The following is an 8,959-nucleotide window of genomic DNA, read 5'->3' as shown; positions in this document are numbered from 1 at the left end:
GAGCTACAGTTTTGCGTTCCAGAAGGCAATAGAAACTGCTGCGATGTGCAAGCTTTCTATGGCCTCTAGTGCGAACCCAAGCTACGCAGTGTGGGGATCCCTCGCATATGCTTAGAAATATTGCCCCCTCCGAAGTCTATGTATCATCATGAGATCCAGTGTGTTGTCAGGCATTTTCATTCCTTCCCACGGAGTTCCAGCTGTTGGAACGAGCTCACACACAGGCCCCCTCTGCATGGGTGCAGGGAGAGCAATTCACAGTCATTGTCCTTTGATGTTTCACAACGGCTCATTTGGTTTCAATGGGCATCTTGTGGGCAGGAGCAGCTTGTTACACTAATTTAATGCTGCTGTCCTGTTGGAAGAGTTACACATTTACAGAGCTTTACAATGCAAACACTCATTATAACTTTACACCATGGGATACAGAGGTCATAAGTGAGCTCGCTACATGCAGCAGCCAACAAGTGTTTCCTCACTTCTAAACACTAAACATGTTTTTAGCAACATAACATCTGTTTTAGCAATGCTAACACACAGGTGAGCCAGACTGGCTCCAGCTATGCACATGTCAGCGGTTGGTGAGACCCGGGGCCTTGGCATGAACTGGCACCTGGTCTGCCAGCATCACATTATGAACTGACACTCACTTGTTACAGCTGAGCAAACTTAGGGTAAATATAGGTGCAGTTAGCACACCAGTGTCCACTCCTGTACATGCTCCCCGTGGCTTGTCAGCAGGGCCTAGCACAGGAACATCAGCAGAGGAAAAAATACCCCCGCACCCAGTGTCCAGCACAAGCCCACATGAGTAATACACTTGTAGGGTTACCAGACAGCAACTGTGAAAAAAACGGGATGAGGGGGGGTGGCGGGTAATAGGTGCCTATATAAGAAAATGTCCCCCAAAACGGGACTGTCTCTTTAAAAACGGGACATCTGGTCACCTATACATCAAACATGTCTTCCCAGTCAGTGCCATTGCACAGTCATGTGACTCTGGACACGTTCCCGAGAGCCATGTCCGCTGCTTTTATTCACCCGCCTAGTACTATGTCACCCCTGGATTTCTTCACTTTGCTTCAGGCACTACACTGAGCTAGCCTCGCTGAGCACCATAGGGGCACCCTGCCCGCAGAGTCAGCTCACTGAGGAGTGCTGCTTACATGCTGTCCCCATAGGCGCTGGTCACAGAGGGGCTGGCAGGGCTGCGGCACCCCCTGAGCAGCTGCCCTTTCCCCAAGCAACAATTGGCACCACTGCCCCTGCTCCACGTACCCCCAGCACTCCTCTGTCATGCCCCCAACCCCTCAGTATTGCCTACCTCAAAAGTTCAAAAATCAGACTCACACCTTTAAACTCAGGAGATTTAAATACTCTCTATTTTGCTGTGACCTTTGACATCTGACCCCTGCCCACCTGGCCAGGGAAGGGTGGAGGTGTGTGTGTGACAGTCACTGTGCTGCCAGTCCTCTGGGTTTGCACAGGGAGGTGACTGTGGCCCCTGCAGGGACTCTCGTGGCTGCTGGACAGGACAGAGCTTCCAGCTTCACCCTGTGCCACATCCTTAGTCACTGATGTTATATCCTTGGGGGCAGCCGGTTTAGGAAGAAATCACTTGAGGCCAGAGAGCAGACAACTAACAAAACTACCGTTTATTTACAGACATGGAGCTCACCTGACCAGCTGAAGCTGTCTGGACTATCCCCTAATAATCTAACTCAGTTGCCATAGGAACAAAAACCGTGACAACCAAATACACAACATAGTCCTCCCCCATTAATAAGAATATCCCCTAAATAAAACACACACTAGACTAGACAAGGAGGGTAGACTGCCTCCATTCCTGGCTAAACCCTGGGGATTATTTTGCCCCGTAACCGTGTGTTCACTCTAGCTAAAGATCCAGCCATTGAGGAGGTCTTCTGTCTCTAGGTGGAATATGGAAAACTTCTGGTGTTGTTGCACCCGAAATTACCATGGGCTCAGGCCTGACAATGGGCTCAGGGTTCGCAGCACAAATGGGTGAGGAGGTGGTATCAGCTCGTGCTGGGCAAAGGGGTATCTCAGACGCTGGCAGTAATGGAGGAGAACAGTCAGGAACAGGTGATTCTTGATTTGGTGTCTCACCAGAAGAGGTGAAGTCAGACCATTCAACTGCAGATGTGTCCTCAGGACTGGCATGACCTGGCAACAGCTGATCTACATGTTGCCGCCAGGTAAGATTCTCTGCAGTCTAGACTGTGTAGGAAACAGGTCCTGTTTGAGTGATGATCGTGGCAGGTACCCATTTAGCTCTGGAAGTATAATTCAGAGACAAAACTGGCTGTCCCGAGTGAAAGGTTTGGTCTTTTGCTCTGGGTGCCCATCTGATGACTTGATATTGCTGCTGATGTTGCACAGTTTGTCAGGGTTCAGAAGGTTTCAGCAGATCAAAACAAATGCGCAGCTGTCATCCCATCAGAAAGGCTGGGGATGCATTGGTCGTAGCATGAAGTGTGTTTCTGTAGGAAAGTAAGAAGGTATCCAGATGCTTTTGAATGGAGTATTGTCCCCTTGCTGATTTCAAAGCTTGTTTCATTGTCTTCACAAATCTTTCAGCTAATCCATTGGTGGATGGATGATATGGTGCTGAAGTGATGTGGTGTATCCCATTTGCCTTCATAAAATTTTGAAATTCCTGAGAGATGAACTACGGTCCGTTGTTGCTCTCAAGTTGTTCTGACAGACCGAAACAACTAAAGAGTCCCCGTAGTTTTTGGATAGTACTCTCTGCAGTAGTGGACTGCATTATAGAGACTTCTGGCCATTTAGATTGGGCATCTACTGCCACCAAGAAGAACATGCTTCCTTCAAGGGGGCCAGTGAAATAAACGTGAATACATTGCCATGGGTTTTCAGGCCAGTCCCCTGGGTGTAGGGGTGCTCACTGGGGTGCATTCCTCACATTCTGACATGACATACAAGCTTTTGCCTTCTCTTCAAGAGCACTGTCCAATCCAGACTACCAAAAATAGCTTCGTGCAATTTCCTTCATGCGCACTATTCCACAGTGACCGGAATGTAGCTGTTCTAACATCTGTGATCTCAGTGGTGGTGGAATAATGACACATCTCCCCCACAACAAACAACCAGATTGGACCGATAACTCCATCCTCCTGGACATGTAGGTAACATGGTCGGGTGAGACCGGAGACGTTTGTCAAGATTTTCCATACATCACCAGGTCCATAACTTGGGACAATACTGAATTAATGCGAGTTGCCTTCTTTATCTGAGTAGCAGTGATGGGTGTATTCTCTACCTGTTCAAAGTAGAAGATTTCCTTTTGGGCACTGTCTTGATGTTTGACCAGCAAAGGCAACCTTGAGAGGCCATCTGCATTGCCGTGCAGAGTGGATTTCCAATATTTGATTTCATATGTGTGTGCTGAAAGTAACAATGTCCCACGTTGCATACAACTAGCAGCTAATGGGGGAATGCCTGTGTAGGGTCCAAAAATTGACATCAGAGGTCGATGGTCTATGTGAAGAGTAAACTTCCACCCAAACAGGTACTGATGAAACTTCCAAATTCCAAAAACAATTCCTAATGCCTCACGTTCGATTTGGGCGTAGTTAGTTTCTGCTTCGCTTAGAGTACGTGAAGCAAAAGCAATAGGTCTCTCTTCTCCCAAAGGCACAATGTGTGACACGACTGCTCCCACTCCATAAGGGGAGGCATCACAGGCCAACTGTAGGGGTAAGGATGGATCAAAGTGAGTTAGAACTTCAGAATTTAGCAATGCATCCTTAGCTTTGTTAAATGCAACATCACAGGCTTCAGTCCACTTCCAGGCCTTGTTCTGCCCAAAGAGCTCGTGAAGTGGTTTTAGCAGTGTGGCTAACTGTGAGATGAACTTTCCATAATAGTTCAGTAGTCCTAGAAACGAGTGCAGCTGGCTTACATTTCGAAGTGGGGGAGCCTCCACAATAGCCTTAACTTTTGCAGGGGCCTTATGAAGACCCGCAACATCAATGATGTGTCCCAAATATTCAACAGAGGGCTGGAAGAATTCACACTTGTCTTTGCGAACTCGTAGGCCATACTCTTCCAGTCTTTGTAGGGTAGCGTCTAAATTCTTTAAGTGATTCTCTTCATTCCTTCCAGTGACCAGGATATTATCCAGATAGCACTGAACTCCTGACAAGCTACACAAGATCTGGTCCTTAGCCCTCTGGAACAGGGCGGGAGCAGACGTTATTCCAAAGGGTAGGCGACAGTATCGATAAAGCCTCTTATGAGTCACAATAGTCAATAGCTCTTGGGACTTTTCATTGACATGCATCTGTAAATATGCTTGACTCAAATCAATCTTACTGAACGTTTGTCCCCCAGCCAGGCCTGCGAAGAGGTCATCGACGTGGGGAAGCGGGTATTGCTCTGCACATAACACTGGGTTGACAGTGACTTTAAAATCACCGCAGATCCGGAGGGAGCCATCTTTCTTCACTATTGGAACAATAGAAGTGGCCTGTGGGCTATGGGTAACTGGTATTAGGACTCCATTGGTGACCAGGCGCTCCAGGTCCACTTCAACTTTTGGCCTGATGGCATATAGCACAGTTTGGGCTTTCAGATATTTTGGTGGACTGTCAGGTTTAATGTTCAATGTTACAGTGATTCCGTTCATAGTTCCCAGATCCTCTCCAAAAACAGCAGCATGTTTTCTTAGTATAGGGGTTAGACTGGTTTCTTCTTTAGTCATCCGGTGCACTTCTGCTCAGTTCAGCTGAATCTTCCCAAGCCAAGACCTACCCAATAAGGCTGGGTAATTACCTCTCACCACAAACAGTGGCAATTTAGCAGCCTGTCCATTGAGCTCCACCTTAACATCAATAGTGCCCAACGTGGGCACAGCTTCTCCCGTATACGTCTTCAGAACAGTTTTTGTTGCCTTAAGCGGAAGATGCTGTAGCTTTTCTTTGTACACAGTCTCGGAGACCAGCGAGACGGCTACACCGGTGTCCAGTTCCATGCGTATAGGTTTGCCATCCAACAACGGGGTTACCCAGTATTCATGTGAGCCCACTGCCGAAGACAAAACATGCAGTGGCACTTCCTTTTGTGATGAGGTGTCATCTTGATCATCCTGGGTCTGCTCTAGGGTATGCAGGGCTCCTCTTTTTGTCGGCCAGACCACAGGCCTCTTTTTCTTTTGTTTACAGGCACACTCAGTGTGTCCCTTTTTGCCACAGTGTCGACACACCAGGTCCTTACACCAGCATTCTGATGCCTGGTGACCCGGCTTACCACAGCGGTAACATTCCTGACTCTGCACAGTTTTGTGAGTCGGTTCTTGTGACACTTCTTGCACCCTAGGGGATGCACCGATGTATTGTGCCTCCCTTGTAGCCAGTTCCATGGAGACAGCAATATCCACAGCCTTCTGTAAGGTAAGCTGAGCCTCTGTCAGTAGGCGCTTCCGTATAGCTTCTCTGTACAGGCCACACACTAACCTGTCACGCAGGGCATCATTTAACATCTCTTTAAATTCACAGTGTTCTGCTAGCTTTTTTAAAATTGCTACAAATTGTACAACGTTTCATCTTCTTTTTGGTCTCTTTTGTGGAACCCGTATCTTTCAGCAATTACCAGTGGTTTTGGGGAAAAATGGGACCCCAGGATTTCCACAATGTCACTGTAAGATTTAGTCTCAGGCCTAACAGGGTGTAGTAAGCTGCCTAGCAGGGAGTAGGTTTTAGCCCCTACAACACAAGAATATTGGCACCTTCTTCTCTTCTGTAATGTCATTTGCAATAATAAAAAGCTCAAAATGCTCAGTATACACCTGCCACTGCACTATAGTCTCCTCAAAAGGTTCCAGTGGCCCAGTAAGTGTAGCCATGGTTATAGTTTCACTTTCACAGTCAGTGCAAACAAACAGTTTTTGTTTGTTTATTTGTTCTTCACTTTGACTTCTACTTCCTTCTGTTGCTGGGGCAGCACTGGGATCCCACCCTCGTCGCCACTTGTTATATCCTTGGGGGCAGCCGGTTTAGGAGGAAATCACTTGAGGCCAGAGAGCAGACAACTAACAAAACTACCATTTATTTACAGACACGGAGCTCACTTGATCAGCTGAAGCTGGCTGGGCTATCCCCTAATAATCTAACTCAGTTGCCATAGGAACAAAAACCATGACAACCAAATAACCAAATACACAACAATTGACTCTGCGCCCTCCAGACCTGCCCCTCCCTCACCCAGCAGGAACTATGCACCTTTCCAGCCCTTCAGCAGTTCTGCCCCTGAGCCCCACACCTGCCCCTCCAGGGCTCTTCACCCCTCTCCAGGTCCCAGGGCTGGTGCTGCATGACGGGGGAGAGTAGGGGCAGAACTGAGGGAGCAGCTTGACCCAGTGCTCACGGGGGGAGGGAGACAGGGGTCAGAGTGACCCATTGAACACAGGAGGGAGCAGGCTGTCAGGAAGGGGGGCAGAGGTGGGGCTGCCATGAGAAGCTCCCTTCCCCCCAAATTCTTCTGGATCCTGGGTGGAGGGGGTGCTGCCTGCCTCCTGCAGCAGCGCTGACTGGCTGCCATCCCCACTGCCTCACCTCCTGAGGAAGACCAGCCAATCAGAGGGGGTATCCCAGACAGGGCTGTAAGTTCTTGGTACAGCCAAGCAGATCCAAGGGTGACCAGCTCCTGCAGGCAGTGTCCAAGCGGCTGTGCAGACTGGGACGGTGGAGGCCATGCGAGAGGATTCTGGGACCCTCCAGCACAGGGAAACCTGCTTGGGGCCAGTGATGTGTCAGCATTGCCTGCACTGCAGGGAACCCCTGGGAGGAGGATGGGTGAAGGGGCCTTGCCATGGGCTCTAACACATCATCTCTGCTTTCCCTTTGTCTGGTAGGAGTGGGAGGGATACCTGAGTGGTTTGAGCACTGGCCTGCTAAACCCAGGATTGTGAGCTCAGTCCTTGAGGGGGCCACTTAGAGATCCAGGGGAAAAATCTGTCAGGGACAGTACTTGGTCCTGCTGTGAAGGCAGGGGACTGGACTTGCTGACCTTTCAAGGACCCTTCTAGCTCTATGGAATAGCTATATCTCCATATAATGGGCCCTACTGGTGGGAGACCACCATTGAACATGCCATATTGCCACTCTCACCAGAGTCCTTATTCCTCCTGTTGTCTGTCCTCCTCCTGCTCCTCTATGCCCTGGGCCTGGTGGGTCTTATTGTGCTGGACATGACCTGCATGCCCTCATCATCTTCTAGGTGGCCCTCATGGGCATCATTAGAAGCATGGCCATGGTCGCCATGGACACAAATTATGGAGCCCTGGTCACTGGGGTGTTGGGGCAACGTTGCAGAAGATGCACCATTAGCATCAGCTCTGTGCTGGGATGCTGCGCAGGGCCCACAGCCCAAGATTTAGCTGGCAGCACATATACTAAAATTGGAATGATATAGAGAAGATTAGCATGGCCCCTGCGCAAGGATGACATGCAACTTCATGAACAAGGGAGGCATGAGGTGAGAAGCCAGTTATGCAGCTTTATTGTATTCAGCCCACAGCATCTCTGGCGCTCTGCCCCCCTACCTGCTCACTGGCTCAGCCGACGATGGGCGCTGGGGAGGAGTGTATTTAAGGGACTTCTGGTCTGTTCTGTCAGCACATTTTAGCCGAACCGGAAAGAGCGGCCACAGGGAGCAGCGTCTGTGTCACCATCTCATGCTGGTATCGTAGGCAGTTTTGGTTAGTAGCTATAGGCTGCTTGCTAGGCTTGAAATAGTATTGCTCCTTGCAGCACTTTCCCCAACTGTGGTGTGACTGTGTGTCTGGGGGTGTGTTTTTGTGTGGGAGTCTGTGAGTGGGTGTGGGGGTATGTGTGAGGGTGCAGGCACCTGATACAATTATATAATTTAAAGATTGAGACAAAGAAAGCAGTAAAGTGCTAATTGTACTGGGAGTGTGGAATTTGAAAGTTGCTGTTTTTAGCAAAGGGTGAGGGTGGGGAACTTTTTTATTTTGGGGCAAATAAGATAGTTGTGTTTGATTTCGGGGTGTTTTTTAATAAAAGCAAAGGAAATTGGGAAATGGGGGGCACCTAGATGCCATTCATGTATCTGGGAAGTTGGCACTGCCCCCTTTGTGTCCCTAGACCAGTGGTTAGGGTACCCAGCTGGGAGACCTGCATTTGTCGTGGGTTTGTAACAGGTCTCTCCCCTCCCAGGTGGGGCACTAACCCAGGCATTACTGGGCACAAGGGGACACCACCCACCTCATGGTGCTGACCAGCACCTCGTTCCCCTTGTCAATGCAGATCAATGGAGCTTTTGTTTTGCGCATGGCCAAATGGACCGTCTCGACATTTCCAAAATACTATTTTAAATGGGAACAATTAGTCGGAACTGACAAATTCACGAATGTTTCCACCAACTGGAATCTGCATTTTTCAATGGAAAAACAGTTTTGGCTGAAACACTTTGCTGAGCTCTAGGCGAGATCCGTACATACCACAGCTACGGAAATCAAAGGCAGCTGCTCACACAGAGGGGCTTAAACAAAAACTGGTGGAACTCACATGATGTTTGCCACCTTCTCTTTCTTCCCTCAGCTCATATATTCGATACCCTTTGGAGCCAATGGCAGTTTTGCCGGGGGAGGGGGCTGTGGGCGCAGCTGACTCTGTGGGTTTCCTGTGGGTTTGCAGCTGGTCCTGTGGGTTCCTGATCCTTGCGCTGTGTAGTCCACCAGCCCCTCGAGGCCCCAGCTGAGCTGAGGAGTCCCTGATGCTGGGCACTGCACACGCACTGGGACAGGCCCTGGTCTAAGAGCAGCTGCCAAGGCAGACCAAGGTGGCAGGGGAAGTGCCCAAGGTCACCCAGCAGCTTATGGCAGAGACAGGACGGGAGCTGGGCATGTGTGTGTGGTGCCATCGCACACTGGCAGCATCTCCCCTCGTCGTGCAGG

General features: G+C 49.5%; 1 non-coding gene across 1 annotated transcript; it reads left to right on the top strand.

Moving 5' to 3' along the window:
- Nucleotides 1-7,413: 7,413 nt before the first annotated feature.
- On the top strand, nt 7,414-7,518 carry LOC127030556 (U6 spliceosomal RNA). Its single transcript, XR_007768417.1, has one exon. It is a non-coding gene; the product is annotated as a U6 spliceosomal RNA (small nuclear RNA).
- The last annotated feature ends 1,441 nt before the right edge of the window (nt 7,519-8,959 follow it).

Source organism: Gopherus flavomarginatus, chromosome 10 (assembly GCF_025201925.1).
Source record: "Gopherus flavomarginatus isolate rGopFla2 chromosome 10, rGopFla2.mat.asm, whole genome shotgun sequence".
NCBI lineage: Eukaryota > Metazoa > Chordata > Testudines > Testudinidae > Gopherus > Gopherus flavomarginatus.
The sequence above is the reverse complement of the archived record's forward strand: the minus strand, read 5'-3'. Positions and strand labels throughout refer to the sequence as shown.